Here is a 17,464-nt window from a genome sequence, read left to right as displayed (position 1 = left end):
CAAAATCGCCAAAACCAGCCCCGGCAAACAGGTCGGCCGCACACCCGACATCCACCCCCAATCTTTATTGAAGCATTTTCATGATTTTATCCCTCCTTAATTTTACAACAAAAAAGAATTATTATTAATACCCGCTACCCCCCACCCCTCCAAGCTTGACTTTATACATAAACAAAACAAAAATAGGAACACGGTACTTAAAACCTGACTGTTTTGGTGTCCAAATTATAATAACCAAAGTATGCATTTTCTGGATAAATAGTTGAAAACAAACTAAATTATATAAAAAGTTATCAACCCAGATTCTGTATCCAACATGTAAGTGGGTCCCAAATTTTTAACCCGTCTTTTGTTTCTTTCTACCTTTCTTTCGGTATATAGCCGTTTCTAAATTATATGTGACCAGGAGTCTGCCATTGTTCAGAAGCCGGAGGGTTATCGTCTAGCCATGCCGAAGCCAAACATAATCTAAATACAGTCGCGGAAATAGAGATAAGCCCTTGAATTTCCTTTGGCCTGGTATCTCCATCTAGACCTAGTATTAATTCTGCCGTCATTATTTCAAATTGTAATTTAAAGATTTTAGATAGAAAGGTGGATATTTCCCTGCGTATTGCACCCAGTGCGACACATGACGCAAATATATGTACGATATCTGCCTCGTGCTGTTTACATCGAGGACATTCTGTACCTCTGCCCGATCCCCATTTGGCGATCTTGTTCGGGGTATAATATAACTGGAAAAAAGTTTTGTAATATTGGGCTTGAAGGTTTGCCGACATTAGCCATAATTGAGATGCCTTATATGATTTCTTACAGGTTTCTAGTTTTTCGTGCCATTTTAATGTATATTTTGAAACATCATCTGGTAAAGCGGATATCAGGTTGTTATATATACCCCCTATTCTTGTGTGGGTACCAATTATTGTATCTATTATATGAATTTTTCCGAATTTGGCCAGGCCTCCCCCTTTCTTCATTAAGAAATCTCTAATTTGTAGAAATTTGAAAAAATCTGATTAGCTTAGTCCCATTTCTGATTTTAATTCATCAAATGATTTGAATCCAGTGTTGGAATAAAAGTCACCACACTGGGTAATCCCAACCCTTTGCCACCTTTTCATGCACACGTCATTAAATATATCTGGTACAATGGCATTTCCCACTAGCGCTGTATAGTATGAGAATCTCCCAATTCCCCATATCTTTCGAACATTGTTCCAGGCTGAGTATAAACCCCTTAGGATTTTAAATCGTACTTTTTTATAGTGGCAATTGTAAGTTAGTTGCCAGAGATGTGCTCTTGTTTCTTTACCTAATATTAAACCCTGTGGTGTCGGAATCGTTTCTTGACATTCTACGTAGTTATACGAGGTCAGAAGTCTTTTGCTATACTGTATGATAGTGGCCCACCAATATATTTTGAAGTTCGGTAGTGAAAGCCCACCCCTGTCTTTCGGGAGGGTAATATATTTGAGTGCCCTACGTGGTTTTTTATAATTCCATATGAACTGTGAGAATAAATTATCTATTTCCTGGAATATTTGTGTAGTGAAGTCTAGACAGATGGTCCGGAAGAAATACAGGAATTTTGGGAGATATAGCATTTTGATGGCATTGCATCTTCCCACTATGGTCAGATGAAGATTGTGAATTCTACGCAGGTTTTTGCTTGTTTGGTTTATTAGGGGTTCCACATTAATATTGACCAGATTGACCAGATTGTCTAGGTCAGATGTTATATTTACTCCTAGATAAATGGCGCTGGTGACTAGCCGATCATCAAGAAATATGATTTTATTATTAACGACTACCACCGGCCCGGAGGATGCGGGAAAACTGCTGCGGAGCCTCGAAAGACCCACCGCCACATTAGGATGGTTGGTGGGTCTGGCATTCCGCCCGCAGCTTTTCCGCCGCGGTCGCCTTCCGACCGCGGCGGAAAAGCTGTAACATGGCTGGCAGTGTCTATCAGACACCGCCAGCCATATTAGGATGGTGTAAAAGAGATGCTTTTCCACGGCGGCTTTTCCGTTGCGGGCGCCCTGGGTGAAGGGGGTGGGGGGTGCACATGGGGGGTACCTATGGTACCCCCCTGCATTTACATGCAGAAAGCGGCAGGCACCGCACGGTGCCTGCCGCTTTGTGCATGTAAATGAAATGCATGCGTTTTTAACATTGCGGCGGGTGCAGCTTGAAGCCGCACCGGCCGCAATGTTAAAAACAGAGGATGTGACCGCCAGGGTGGCGGTCACATCCTAATTGCACAGGAGGGAACGCCACAGCACATGCGTATGTTCCCTCCTGCTCAGGGCTCGCGGACGGACGCAAGTCCGTCCGTGATCGTAATGTGCCCCTAAGTTTGTATCCTGAGACCTCCCCGAATTGTTTGGCATCTTCTTCTATTGATTTAATTGCTGTGTTAGGGTCTCTGGTGACTATTGCTATGTCATCCACATAGGCTAGCGTCTTAGTATTGCCATTGATGCTTTTGATTGGTGATATGGCCGAATTGGATTCTAATTTCAGGATGAAAGGATTAATGAAGATGGCAAACAATAAGGGAGAGCACGGGCAACCCTGTCTGGTCCCTCTGGTAACTTTAATGCTCTTGGTCATCTCTCCGTTGATTGTGATAACTGCTTCAGGGTTTGTGTATAACATACGGGTAGCGTTAATGAATCGATTACCAATACCACACTTCGACATTGCTGTCCACAGGTATTGCCAGGAGACCCTATCGAAGGCCTTCTCTGCATCTAAAAGGATTAGGGCCAGAGGGTCTCCTGCAACTTCTGTAATGTCGAAGAGTGTGATGACCCTCTGAATATGGTCAGTGGTTGATCGGCCCGGAATAAAGCCGTGTTGTCGTGGGGATGTGATTTTGTGTATATATTGAGCCAGTCTTGTTGCCAGTAATTTTGAGTATATTTTAGAGTCGCAGTTAATCAATGTAATTGGGCGATAGGATCCCAGTTGTGCAGGATCTTTGTTCTTTTTCGGGAAAACTACAATTTTAGCCATGGCCCATGAGCCTGGAGGTTGCCCCCCGTTAAAAATATGCGTCATTAAAGTTGTTAGGATTTCCTTCAGTGGTTTATAAAATTTAGCATGGAATTCGACGGGGATCCCATCCAGGCCAGTTGCTTTCCCAGGGGGTAGGTTGTTAATTGATAGTAAGATTTCGACCCATTCTGGGCTTTTCGCCAAACTTTCTTGGTCTTCCATAGATAGTTGTAGGCTATTAGACTGTTCCAGATAGAGTTCAATTTTACCTTGATTCTTACCAGTTTCTGTGTATAATTCCTGATAGAAATCATGTAATGCATTTCTTATTTCTAGTTGGTTTTGTGTAAGACCATTTTTAGGATTATTAATTTCTTTGATTGTATTTGCCATAGTTTCTTGTCTTATTCACACCGCCAATTGGTGTCCTACTTTTTCTCTAAGTTCGTATATGCGTTCTTTATTCACCATAGCATTTTCTATAGCTTTTTTTGTAAAAATATCTGCCACTTTATTTTTGGCGATAGCTACTTTTGCCAACGTTTCTTCTATCTCTTGCCCCGCTTGTACTGCTCTCATCAGATCTTCCTCTGTATTGATTAGCCTATCCTGCAGTTTTCTTATTTTGTTTTTTACATCCCTGTTAAGGTTAAGGGAAAATCTTAGCATCTCTCCCCTTATTCCTGCTTTTAGGGTGTCCCAGACGATCTCGATTGGAGCGCTCCCCATATTATACTCATGGAATTCTGGGATACATTTGTTTAGACATTTGCAATATTCCTCATTCTAAAGTAAGGCCCGCTCAAAGGTCCATCGCTTCTGACTAAACCCAGAACCTTCTATATCCATGCTGAGAATTAGGGGATTGTGATCGGATAGTACTCGGGGGAGTTTCTCTATTGAGCACTTCCATGAGAGTGTATTGGAGATCAGTATGTAATCTAGCCTTGCAAATGTATTATGTGGGTGAGAAAAAAATGTATGGCCCGGATCTGTGGGGTGCTTTGCTTGCCAGCAATCCCCTAACCCAGAGTGTGATGCATATTTCTTGTAGTGTGCTGAATACTCTTGGCTTCCTTACTTTGTATGTAAAGTCTGCCCTTGAAAGCCAGTCCAGGGGTAAATTCAGGTTAAAATCACCACATATGATAAAGGGTGGTGACCAGTGGGCTAGTTCATTTAAAATGAACATCCATAATTCGGGGTCATATATTAATGTCCCATATATGGAGCAAATCGTGACTTTCTCCCCTTGACCATATAGGCATTCTGTAATTGCCCAGCGCCCTAGTTTGTCGGCTATAGACCTAGTAAACTGCATTCCCCCACCAAATGCGAGAATGGCTACCCCCCTTGTCTTTGTTGCCTGCGATGTTGAGATGATCAATCTGTAACCCATGTTTTTCAATAGTTGCTGCTGAGACCCTTCAACATGTGTCTCCTGCATGCAAATAATATTAGGGCCTATTGTCTTGAGACCGATTGCCACCCTTTGTCTTTTCTTTACATCGTTAAGGCCGCAAATATTAATAGTTAAAATCCTTAACTTGGCCATATTTTCTGTAGTTTCTGGGTCAACCTTATACAAGTCTTTGTCTTATTATCTTTGTTCCTGTTTACAATTTTATATCGAGGCTGTGTCAATTTTCTTTTTCTTTTCCCTATTTTGGATCCTGATTTGCCTGTGAATACCCGTGTTTTCTTTGCTTGTGTGCTCTTCCCACCCACCCTCCCCCTCCCTTCCCGTTCCCCCCTCACCACCCCTTGAGGTTTCCTGAATCCAAAGGTACCCAGGTGTGGGCGTCGGTCTGGTCAGAGAGCCCCAGCCCGCCCCGCCTCCCGAACCCTAATGTGCTGGACATAAAAATTACTGTATACGCCTGCCAGAATAAAGTTCCTTGGTATATTAGTGAATATCCTTATATTTCATCATTTGCTTTCTGAGTTTTGTCTTGCCGCTGATTTTTGTTGACTTTCTGCTTTAGAGTTGCTTGAGAGAGAAATTTCCTTGAGGTTTGCCTTAGCCTGAATTTCGCTCGTGAAGCTTCGATGTGACCCGTTCATAATGATTTTCAGTCTGGCTGGTTCTTGTAAAAAAACGGTGGCTCCTATCTGCTCAAATGGTGTAATTAATTGCCGCAGCCTCCACCTCCGTTCCACTGTGACATGAGCATAGTCCGGTCGTGCGAAGAACTTGAACCCTTTGTATTCCCTTTTTCTGTTTGGCCTTGCTAGATCATATATGGCTTCCCGAAGCAGAAAATTCCCGAAGTATATCAGTACTGCTCTTGGGTAGTGTGAATGGTTGTTTGGAAGGAAAGCGGTGCACACGCTGTACCTCCCTCTCCATTTCCCATGACTGTAGTTCCGGGAATGCTGTGTTAAGGAGGGGGATCATGAAGGCCCTTATATCCTTTCCTTCTATGCCTTCAGGGATTCCTAAAAAGTGGAGGTTGTTTTGTCTCGCTCGGGTTTCATGATCTTCAACCTTTTGCATTAGATCTTTTATGATACCATCTTGATCTTTGCCTTGCGTTTGGAGGTTAGCAACGGCTATTTCAAATTTTCGGTACGCGTTTCCACAGAAACCATTCTGTCTGATATTTCCGAGCATGTTAGCCCTACTTTTTTGATCGCTCCTTGCAATTTTTGTATGGCGTTATGGTTCTTTTTGTTGTCTGTTTTTACTTCCTCATGCAAGCTTTTGATTGAGCTAAGTATTTCGCTCAAACATGGTTCTGTCTGTTTGCCAGCATGGCGTGTGAGTCCCTGTTACTTATGTCCACTTCCTGTAGTCTTGTGCACAGTAATTGGTGGAGGTCTGATTCTGATGTAATTTTAGGAGTTGAATTTTTTACCGTATATTTTGATTACTCTGTATTACTTCCTGGGTCTGTGGTTTCTTCGTACCTCACTTTGTAGTGTCTTTTTTGTCTATCTCTCTTTTTCCCCAGTTTTTTTCTTAGAGTATTATCAGGACCTATTTTGTTCCCTTTCTTAGTTTTTGGGCTAGCGAAATCTGATAGGTCCGGCAACTCTATCCCCCTGTCGTACCACTTTTTTGTTAGTTTCTGAAATGCAACTCTAGGGACCCTACCATCCCACAACAGTGTTCGTACCCCTCCACTGCTACAAAGTACGTGTCCGGGATCCGGTGCAGGCAAATCTGAAGAATATATAAGAATCGCCGGAGCGCCAGCATTTTAAAAAGAGCGGCATCGTCCACCAAAGATAGAGGCAGTGACCTCCAGTGTTTTACGTCTGCTCGCAGTCTGACCAACGGGGTTGCCAATTTATGTCTGTTAGAACTGGGGGTCTCTAGTTGGCAGGGGTAGGTACCACTGTCCAAATAGGGACCCTTGCTTCTAGTCAGGGTAAGGAGGAACCCCTCTGAGATTACTCCTGCTCACCCTCTAGGTAGCTTGGCACGAGCAGTCAAGGCTACCCAAAGGTAATGTGTAAAGTATTTGTACCAACACTCACAGTAACACAGTGAAAACACCAAAAAATGACTCCACAACAGTTTAGAAAAATAAAGGTATTTAATCTAAACTACACAAGACCAAAACGACAAAAATCCAACATACACAGTTCAAGAATATGGTTGCAATAGATTTCTTAAGGTTGCAATAAAATAATCCACATATGCGTGAAAAGTTCACAGTTGCGTCACGTTTAGCCAACAGTACCTTTAGTAGCGTCAAAGTTCCGAAAACAGAAGCTGGTGCGGTGGAAAACAAGTGATACGCTGCTCCTGAGACCCTGGGGAGGCGATGCGACTACCCCACTGCAGCAGCAGGCGTGTTGCGACGAGTCCGGTCTGTATAGGGAGGGAGGCCACTTGTATGGATTCCGATGTGTAGGTTCCGTAGGAAGTTTGTTCTCGCAAAGGCATGATGCGCCGATCTTTTGGAGTTGCGACGATCTCCGGGGCAATGATGCACAGACCAATGGCGATCTCTCTCTCGCAGCTCCTCGATGTGATGGCTTCTGCGACGACACTCGCAGCGACGTGATGCGGTCCGCAAGCAAGTGGTGCAGCGATCTCACCCAGGGACGGCAGGCTCTGCGACGACACTCGCAGCGATGGTAATCTTCTCGCACCAGTCTGGTGCATCCCGCAAAGGAAGGATGCGACTGCTCTGGTAGCGACAACAGGCGCTGCGACGATCTCGACCTTCGAAGCCGCGGGATTTTCCTCGCACTGCCGGGGATGCACTCCGCAAGCGAGCGATGTGATAACTTTTTGTAGCAAGTCTCTCAAATCTTGGTTTCCAGCTTCCCATCACAGATACAACTTCCAGAGGCACCACACATGGGCCACACACTCCAGGAAGGACAGAATTCTCTCATTAGAGTTCAGGGAAGCTGGGGGTGAAGTCCTTTTGTTCCTGTGACTTCAGAACAGGGAGCCAGCTCTCTCTCAGGCCCTTGGAGATTCCTTCAAGCAAGGGGTCACAGCACCAAGCAAAGTCTTTCCCCTCTACTTGGCAGCAAAGCAACAGCAGGTCAGTCCAGCAGAGCAACAGCAGGACAGTCTTCCTTCTTCAGTTTCAGCTCTCTCCTTGGCAGCGGTTCCTTCTTGATTCCAGGATGATCTAATTTTATGTTGTCAGGGGTCCTGTACTTATACCCCTAAAAGTCTTTTATCCCTTTGTGCAGGAGGGCTCTGAGCCCGGTCTGAACCAGTTCTGGGTGTTCCTTGAGCACTTTGTTTTCCTGGCTTCTCCTTTCCTTTCAGAGTGAGGGGCAGGGTTGTCAGCCGCCCAGCAGGAGGTGGAGCCAGCATTGTGGAAGGCAGGCACAGCCCTATTAAGGCCCAGGTGCTATCTCCTCCCACCACTCACGCTGCAAATGCAGTCATTCAGCCTAGGGCTGACTCAGCCAGCCTCCTGGGGAATCCCCAGCCCCTGTCACTCTCAAACCAGACAGTCAATCCACAAACAGGCCAAGGCACACAGAAAGGTCAGACAAGAGAACAGCAACTTTCTAAAAGTGCTATTCTCAAACACAGGAGTTAAAAACCACCTCTCCTAAAAGATGTGTTATTAAATTCTGAGTTCAGGGATACCAGACTTTTATGTCCTATCTTGTTCCAATGGGAAGATATGCTGGTAGCCATGGTAGCCAGCATCCCCCATGATAGTCTATGGAGCAAGATAGCTTTGCAGCAGTGAAAAACGAAAATGGCTGTAATTCACTACCAGAGCATGTCACCTGCACAAGTACATGCCCTACCTTTCACATACACTGCACCCTGCCCAAGGGGGTACCTTGGGCCTTCCATAGGGGTGACCAATGTGCACAGAGAGGGAAGGGTTAGGTCTAGTCAGTGGGGACACTGACCAGGAGGACATGGCAGTTCACAGACTGCACACAGGCACTGCAGTGGCAGGCCTGAGACACCATTTTAGGGCTACTCCTGTGGGGGGCACAATCCATGCTGCAGACCCACTAGTAGCATTTGTCATCACCAGCCTTGGCACACCCAGTGCACTTTACTAGGGACTTCATGGTGATACAAATATGCCAATCCTGTATATCCAATCATAATAACAATTTACACAGGGAGCACTTACACTCTGACACTGATCAGCAGTGGCAGAGTGTCCAAAGCATCTAAACCAGCAAAAACAAAATCACAGCATCAAAAATACAGGAGGTAGAGGCAAAAAGATAGGGGGAAACCACGCCAAAGATTCCAGGTCTAACAATGTCTATAGAAAAGAGCCGGGTCCGGTGTAACAAAGACTCCTAAATATCTAAATCCTTCCACAGCAACTTCTAGTGTGCAGTCTTTGGGGAGACGGGGGGTTTGTCCCTGTAGCAAGAACAGCACAGACTTGCCCCAGTTAATTGCATACCCTGAGTATTTCCCAAAGTTTGTAGAGATATTCAAAACAGCATGTATGGATTTGTAAGGGGAGGCAAGATACAATGATATGTTATCGGCATATAGGGATATTCTGTCCTCATATTCCACCGTCCATCGCAAGCCACGTACCATCACATCTCGATGGGTCCAGGCCACCAGGGGCTCCAGCATAAGGGAGAACAGCAGTGGGGACATCAGACACCCCTGTCTGGTGCCCCTTCTCAGTGTGAACACCCGGGACATATAATTATTTACTCTCCCCCGCCCCTGTATATCAGTGAACAAGAGTTTAACCCATACTATAAATTTAGGGCCTTGTCCGACCCTAGTGAGGACCTCAAATAAATACGGCCACTCTATGGAATTGAATGCCATTGAGGCATCCAAGGACAATATAACTGCATCTTCCGCCATAAATTCCCTGCGTGCCATCATGTTATGGAGTCACCGTATGTTAAGAGTCGTATTTCTTCCTGGCATAAAACCAGACTGATCTGGGTGTACCAAGGAGGAAATCACTGTCCCAAGTCGTGTGGCAAGTACTTTCGCCAAGATCTTCGCCTCCACATTAATCAACCAGATAGGTCTGTATGAGCCACAGTGGTCCACTGGTTTTCCAGTCTTGTGGATAACAACAATACTAGCTATACGCTGGTCTGATGGCAGGTGCCCCCTCTTATAGCTTTCCTTGTACATAGCCTGTAAGTGCCGGAACACCTGAGAGGACATGACTTTGAGGAACTCAATGGGGGTATCATTCGGTCCCATCGCTTTCCCAGACTTAATTTGACCAATGGCTTTCTGGATCTCTCGATTTGTCAAGTCCTTGTCTAGCGCTTCTCTATCTAGCTCCGAGATGGTTGGCACGTCACTATCTATTAGAAGCTGATGTGAGTCTTCTGCTGTGTATGTAGTGGAAGGAGAATATATTCTTTTGAGGTGATCTGCAAATGTCTTCGCGATATCTTTGGTATGATTGAGGACCTCCCCGCTAGGCAACGTCAGTCAAGGCACCCACCTTGTGCCCTTTTCCCACCTTTGGGCCAACAGGTTCTTGTTGGAAGAACGTAGGTCGCGAGAGGGGGCATACCGCTGTATCTTTGAAGCGATAAAAGCAGGAACGCATCCCGATAGGGCTTAAAAATGGTACAGCCCAACTTAAAGAGATAGCGTTGGGACAAAGGAAGCCAATGGAGGCTCTTCAACAATGGTCTAACATGATGGTTTTTAAGCTGACCAAGGATTAGCCTGGTTGCTTGATTCTGCATCAATTGCAGACGATGCAATTAGTATGCTGGCATACCAGCATACAGGGAATTTGCGTAATCAATATGAGAAATGACCAGGGCAAGAACGACCTGGGTCAGGGCCTCTGTGGTCAAGAATCTGCTGATCTTACGGATTCTTTGCAGATGGAAAAAACAAGCGGAGACCACTGAGCTAATCTGGGCCTTCATAGTTAGATCATTACTGATCACAATTCAAAGGCTTTTGCCAGAGCTGGCTGGGAAAGGGGGACTCCCCAGCAGTGGAGGCCAGAAATTAGAATTCCACGGAATGCCAAGAATTATTTGCCATGTGTGTCCTTCCTTATGCCAAAATGTTATCTCCACTATGCCAGTAGCAGCGTGTTACCTTGGGTGTTGCCATACACCTAGTATGCCATAGCCAGCAGCAGACGTATGATCATAAAACGCACAAACATCTCTTCCTCTCACACTCTCTCACTCATTCTCACTCACTCTCACATTCATTTTCTTCTCCCTCACTCACTTTAATTCACACTCTCTCACTTACTCATTCTTACACATACACACTCCCACTCACTATTACTCAGATACAAACATACTCAAACTCAGTGCTTCTCACTCTCACAAAGACTTACACACACTCATGTTTGCACACTCACTGACTCTAGACTCTTGTGCAACTGCACCTGCCGCATCAATGATATCTACAAACCCTGACTCACATCCATGCCTTCTCATAATTTCCAATTATGGACTCTTTCTAGCACACTCACACTCCTTCACTCAGTCCCTTATACTCACCCTACCTTTTTTATGCACTCTCTCAAACTCAGATTCACTCTTTCACTCTTTTGACACTCAAACACACACATACATACCACTCACTCACACACTCTCTCACTCAGTCTCATTCATTCTCAATCACTCACAAACACCCACACAAGCACATACACACACTTGCACATAGAATATTTTTTTTATACTCACCTTGCTTCCTTTGCTGACAACTTGTTGCTCCTTGTCAGCAGTAGTACAGAAATCTGGCACTGTGCAATAGAACCAGCAAGCCATGTTTCCTAACGAGAAGCTAGACAGAGCAGCAGGGCCAGGTTTGAAAAGGGGAAACCCAAACTCAAGCCCTCTCTCAGCTTCTTGCTAGGACTGAAAGCACAGCCCTATTAGAAGCTGGGACAGTGCTGGAGACCCTGCCCCTGCTGCTCTCTGTGGCTTCTCATTGGCATTAGGAATACATTGATGTGCACCCGACAGCCACCTTTTAACAGATATACTGTGCCTGCCTTGCGCAGTATGTTTGCTAAACAAAATGGATTGTGCCTGTGTGAGAGGATCGTAGTTGAACAAGACCCCTCACATGTGCAATCCTGTAATCCGTCTACAGAGTTAAACAACATTCTGTAGCTGAATCCTCTCTCAAACCTTCTTGCCCCCTCCTCCTGTCATCAGGAGCCTGAAGATGAGGCAGAGAAAGCTGTCCTGCACACACAGGTTTCACAAAAGTCATGGTTACATGATCAATTCTCAGTTAAATCATTAGCAGTGGAGGCAAGGGATAGTGTATGGCGCCTCGCAGGAGGCAAGGGGAAGTAAGTGTTACCTCACTGGAGGCAAGGGGTAGTATGTGGTGCCTCACAGGAGGCAAGGGGTAGTAAGTGCTGCCTCACAGGTGGTAAGGAATAGTATGTGGTGCCTCACAGGAGGCAAGAAGTAGTAAGTGGTGCCTCACCGGAGGCAAGGGGTTGCAAGAGTTGTCCTGATCCTTCCAATAACACAGGCAGACTGGGACCCAAAGGCCAAGACTGTTCAAAAAGGGCAAAGCTTGAAGCCTGATGAAATGTTGAAGAGCCACAAGTATATGTTTTATGTTATATGTTTTAAAATCGTTTTTGAACAGGGATGTCCAAGCCTTTGTAATCCATGCTACCAGCACCTAAGTCAAATGGAATGTTACCCTGTATGGACAATGCGAAATGTTTAAATGTTAATTGTCATATGTGTTTGTCTAAAAAAATCCCAATAAAAATATTTTGGAAATGTTGTGCTGCTTCAATGGGTTTTACTAGCATGACTGATTGTGCTCTCTGCCTGCCATGCTTTATCCAACCACTTCCCTTTTAGTCCTTTCTGTATCAATGGAACTGGCCACATGAAACTAAAACTGTGCAAAGTGAAGCAATTACTGGTAGAGAGTGGAGGGGAGAGAGGTTGAAAAGAAGAGGAAGATATGAGAAAATGAGTGGTAAAAGGCAGAGGTGAGAGGGAGAGATAGTGAGAGAAAGAAAAAGACTTAAGAACTGGAGTAACTGGAAAGAACGAGAATCTGAGAAACAAAAGAACTACGTGGGAAATGGAGAACGTGATAACTGGAGACAAAGCAAAGAGCCACAAAGAAAGGAAAAGATGAAAAAAGAGAAAGTAGGAGATGGTAACAATTCAAAAAGCTGGAAAGAAAGTGAAAGTGAAGAAGAAACAGAAGAAGAGCATAAGAAACAGAAAATTAATGAGAATATATAAAGAGGGAACAGAAAAGAGTGGGTAAATAAAATTGAAAAAAGAGAGAGAGAAAAGGATGAAAGGGAGGGGTGTACTCGAAAGGAGCAGAAAGCTAAAGACAGAAAATGACAGAGAGGAAAAGCAAGAAGGAGCAAAAGGGAACATGAACTGGACAGACATGGAATAAAAGAGGCAAAAAGAAAAAAGGCAAAAGGAGAAAGACGAGTTAAGGGGCAGTTATCAAGGGAGGTGGGAGAGAAAAAGCATACGGTGGAAGGAGTGGAAAGAGAATGGGTTAAAGAGCAGGGGAGAGGTGCGTGGAGTAGGAGCAGAAGGCTTTTAAATGGTGCTTAAAGCAAACAAAGTTTTGTCTGGTTAAACCTGTTTTGAAATGCACACTTTGCACACATTTTCCAGACATTTTTCTGAGGGAAAAAGAAGATATATCACTTAAACTAGTCTTAAGGTCCCTTCAAATGTAGACCCCCAACCCTCCCCAGTACCATGCATCAAGGGTTAGACTAACACATTTTAGAGCTGGTGTGCTCATGAGGCTGCTGCAGGAAAATTATTAATAATTATTAATAAAAGTAGCTCACATATGCTCTTTGGCACACCAGCATCTTTTCAGTTCTGCATGGTGGGTTTTAAGCTCTGTTCGCACAGTTTGCAGTTTTTCGCACTCTGCGGAGCTCGAGGAGTTTTTCTTACCATTGGCAAGCGAGCAAAATTCAGCACTAGACTGCTTCCCAGCAAGACTTCTCAATGCGCGTTGTCACGGATGGTCACTACCGCTTGCATTGAGAAACCTTGGGTTTGCGCTGAGGGAGCTTCCGCTCAAGTAAAACTTCTACTCTAGCAGCAGAAAGAAGCAGCGCCCCTTGCAGCAGGTCATCTGGGAAGTTGCAGGGAGGCCTCTGGAACTTGCTGTGTCCCCGTAGTTCAGAACTGGAGGCCAGCCAGCTGACCCCTGCAGCTACTCAGGTAGCCTGGAATGAAGTGAACAGGTCCAGGCTTCCTTCTCAGAGAGGAGGACAGGCCTCAAGCAGCAGGGCAGTCCTCTGGCAGCAGGCAGTCCCTTCTTCTGTAATATCCACGACACACTTCTGGACCTGTGGACTCTACCAGGAAGAGGAACTGCTGTGCTGCTGAAATGACTGCCCTTCTTCTGGACTGTTGCTCTGAAGAACCGTGCTGACCTGCTGCCCTCTTGACTGGGTTAGAAAAACGGAACCTGTATCTCTAAAGCCCAGGGCACCAGAAGGACTCCAGGGGCTAGTTGGCTGGCCTCCTGATCAGAAGCCTCAGCGACAGAACAGGCTTCCAACCACCTTGAACCCAGCACCTGTACTCTTTCATCTGTGACCCCTGCCATCCCAAGTCCTGCCACGCCATTCCTGGACCAATGGGAGTGGGCCTGAAGGTGCTCTGCCAGCCCATCTGTGGCACAGGGTCAGACTGATTTGCATATGGCCATGTCTGAACTGGGGTGGCAGAGTGGGCTAAAGAGCGCTGATGGATTAAACCTAGATCTTTTGACTGGGTGTGAGTGTGTCATTGGTTCAGATGCTCCGTCCATCACCACCCCCTTTTGTACCGCATCTGTTGATCCAGCAGAACTGATGCATTTCTTCCGCAGCGCGGTGCTTCTCCCGCAGAACGCATTGTGGTCTTGATTTATTTACTACAACTCTATTTTTCTAAATTGGAGTGGGATTTCTCTTGTGTTGTGTTTTCTTGTTACTACTGTTTGAAGAGTTGCACAAATACTTTACACATTGCCTCTAAGATGAGCTCTGTACCAAGCTACCAGAGGGTCGAGCACAGATTAATTTGGGGCTTGCTTGTGACTTCACCCTGACAAGTAATGTGGTTTCTGCTTGAGTAGGGATTTACCCTCCTCAACCAGTAGCCCAATTTCTTACACGTATATTATGATAATGATGCAAACTTTAAATTCACTGCATATGAATAATTTAGCATGGTAAATCCAATCGAACATTTCACTTTTTATATGTTAAAATTAATGGTGGGTGGGATACTCGGCTCGTTGGCGGAGGTCACAGAGTTTTTGCCACTACGCACTCTGCTCAGAGTGTGGAGTTTGAAATAACTCTGCTATCCTCCACGTAGCAGAGTTTTCCAGCGACATCATTTTAAATGAATGTGTCCTCCTGCCAAAGGTAGTCATCTGCCTGATGCCCCATGTCCTAGATGTGTTCTTGTTTTCAGTCTAGTGTCTTAGGGGCACGAGCCAACCAGAGAACCACGTGCGTTTTGGGCAGTTACATTTTTTTGTGGGAGTCACATGACTTCATAGTACCCGGCTGGATGGGAAGGGAAACCATCCGACATTCCTTGGTGGGTCCAAGATCCAACACTTTCTTGTTTGCAGCACTGACCCAAAACCCAAGCCAGCAACCGAGCAGCTCCTGTAAAGCCGCACAGTGAGTGGTGTTTATAGTGGAACTGGTGATAACCGGGTGAGCGAGGAAGAAAGAGATGAATATATTGTGAATTGACGTCTAACGTTGGGTGGCTGGGTACTGAAAGGTCTTTATAAGTGTTGCAGCCTCAGCAGAATGTCATGGAAATTCTGGAGATTTTGCAAAACTGTTTTGTGTACAAGTAGCAGCACATCCATATGTGAATATTCTGGAATCAATACACATACATATTGGCAGCAATATTTTATTGTGGTAATTTACTGACATTGCGGTCAAATGAATGGCTTGTTTGCAATGGATGCAATAGCTTCTTCTCCAATCTCAAGTGAAGACGATATATAAAAGCTTTATTTACATACAGTCAATTTAAGGAGGCAAGGTTACGCCACGTGCGCACAGTCTATGGGGCAGATTTATGAGGACTTTGCACCTCCTTGTGCCGCAATTGCGTTACTTAATGTGACGCAACGGCGACGCAAACAATGCGCCCCATTTACAACGTGACGCATCTAGGAGATGCGTCACGTTGGAAAGCCCTGCGCCATAAGGAGGCGTTCCTGCGCAGGGGGGGGCGTTCCTGCGCAGGAACGCCTCCTAAAAGTGGCTGAGTGAAATCTATGAGATTTCACTCAGTCACTTTCTACGTCAATTCCTTATGCCTGCTTGAAGCAGGCGTATGGGTGACGCACCATGCATTGAAGAGGGGGCTCCTGTGCATTGCAGGAGTCATGTCGCACTTGCGACATGACTCCTGCAATGCGCCGCCGGTACGCCGAAAGATGCGTCACGCATCTTCACTGCCTTGCACCATGGTGCGCCGCATCATAAATGCGGCGCACCATGGGTGGCGGAGCAGTGGCGCACTGTGGCGCACGTTAACTGGCGCATCCCTCGGGATGCGCCAGTTAACATAAATCTGCCCCTATGTATTCATTCAGCAATCAGCATGTTGGTTAAGAATGGGGGTGTTGGATTTCAAAATGATTCTGTTAAAAATAGGAGTTTTATTTTAGGGTGAAAGTTGTGTGTGATGCGATTACGCGCTGTTCAACGAGAAACCATCCTACTGAGACGCTGTTCGAGGGTAGAGAATAACATTAATAAATAAAGTGTCCCAGCAGCTTAGCTACAAAGTGTACAAGAGCCCATTCCCATATCTTACAGGCCTCTTGAAGTTTACACCTAATGTTTGCTTTTCACACCTAATATCTCAGTACAAAGAAAGTCCTCACAAATGACCCAGAAAAGGGAGGGAAACTTGCTTCTTTTCTTCCAGGAATGGGAATAGCTTCAATGACAGAACATTCCTTTTCAGTTATGTACAGCCAGACCTTGCATGCTATTTATCACAGACGTGAGGTTTTTAGGTCTCGGCCTGATCCAGCACATGCGCTAGCCTGACCGAGACATTTAGCAGCTGCTTAGAAAAGAGCTACTTTGCCGGCCACCAGCTTACTATCATGCACACAAGCGTGCGCGTGATGTGCACAGTTGCCATCGTGCACAGCTGCCATTTGGCTTCTTTAATTGTAAGTGTGAAGGCCCTCCCTTACCCAGCGCGCCTCACTTCAATGCCCGCGTCACTTTGCTGGCCCTCATGTCCGTCCTTCTTTCTCTCACACTCGGCGCCGGCGCCTGCACTTTGCCCTCCCCCTCCTCCACCACAGAGCGCGTCTTGTTTCATTTGCCAATTGTATATGGCTCCGCCAGTTTTATCTGTTGACCCTTTGTTCACCCCATTCCTCCTTTCTCCAATCCCCGTTCTGAAGATGCTACTGGTTGACCAGAGCTTGACGTTGATTACACAAATCATATTTACAAAAGGGCACCCATTTACAAAAGGGCACCCTTGAATGAGTATAAAAATATGATGTGAACTTTCCTATTTCATGCTCAAAATGCCCCATCCACAGATTTCTGGCACTTGCGCTTTTCTCATTTGCTCAAAAGAAACAAAACAGAACCACATCCCTCCCAGTTCCTTAAATTCACTTACTGATGAAAGTTCCTGTCTCAACACCTCGGAGGGGATTTCACAGAGAAGAGATTCATATCAGTGATTGGTCCTCCGGCCATATTTTTATCCTGAAATGAAGGTTTAGCGATCCTTGTGCTTCCAATATTAACAGGTAAACTGGATGGATTTAATAATATCAATGGCTGTACTACATATAGAACTCTTGTGCAGTGATAAATTCCGTGCAGTAACACCCGTTAATATTACCCAGCTCACAGATATTCAGACTTTTGACCCTCACTAAAGTGAAAGGCAATACCTATAGTAGCCTATAGGTGACACTCAGGAGATCGTGCGCGCGTGCCCATGTGTGTATCATTTGTTTACTTTTTTGCAAGATGCCTCAGTCAGTTCTACC

This window comes from Lissotriton vulgaris, chromosome 5, assembly GCF_964263255.1.
Source record: "Lissotriton vulgaris chromosome 5, aLisVul1.2, whole genome shotgun sequence".
NCBI classification, from domain to species: domain Eukaryota; kingdom Metazoa; phylum Chordata; class Amphibia; order Caudata; family Salamandridae; genus Lissotriton; species Lissotriton vulgaris.
This window is presented reverse-complemented; position numbering follows the sequence as displayed.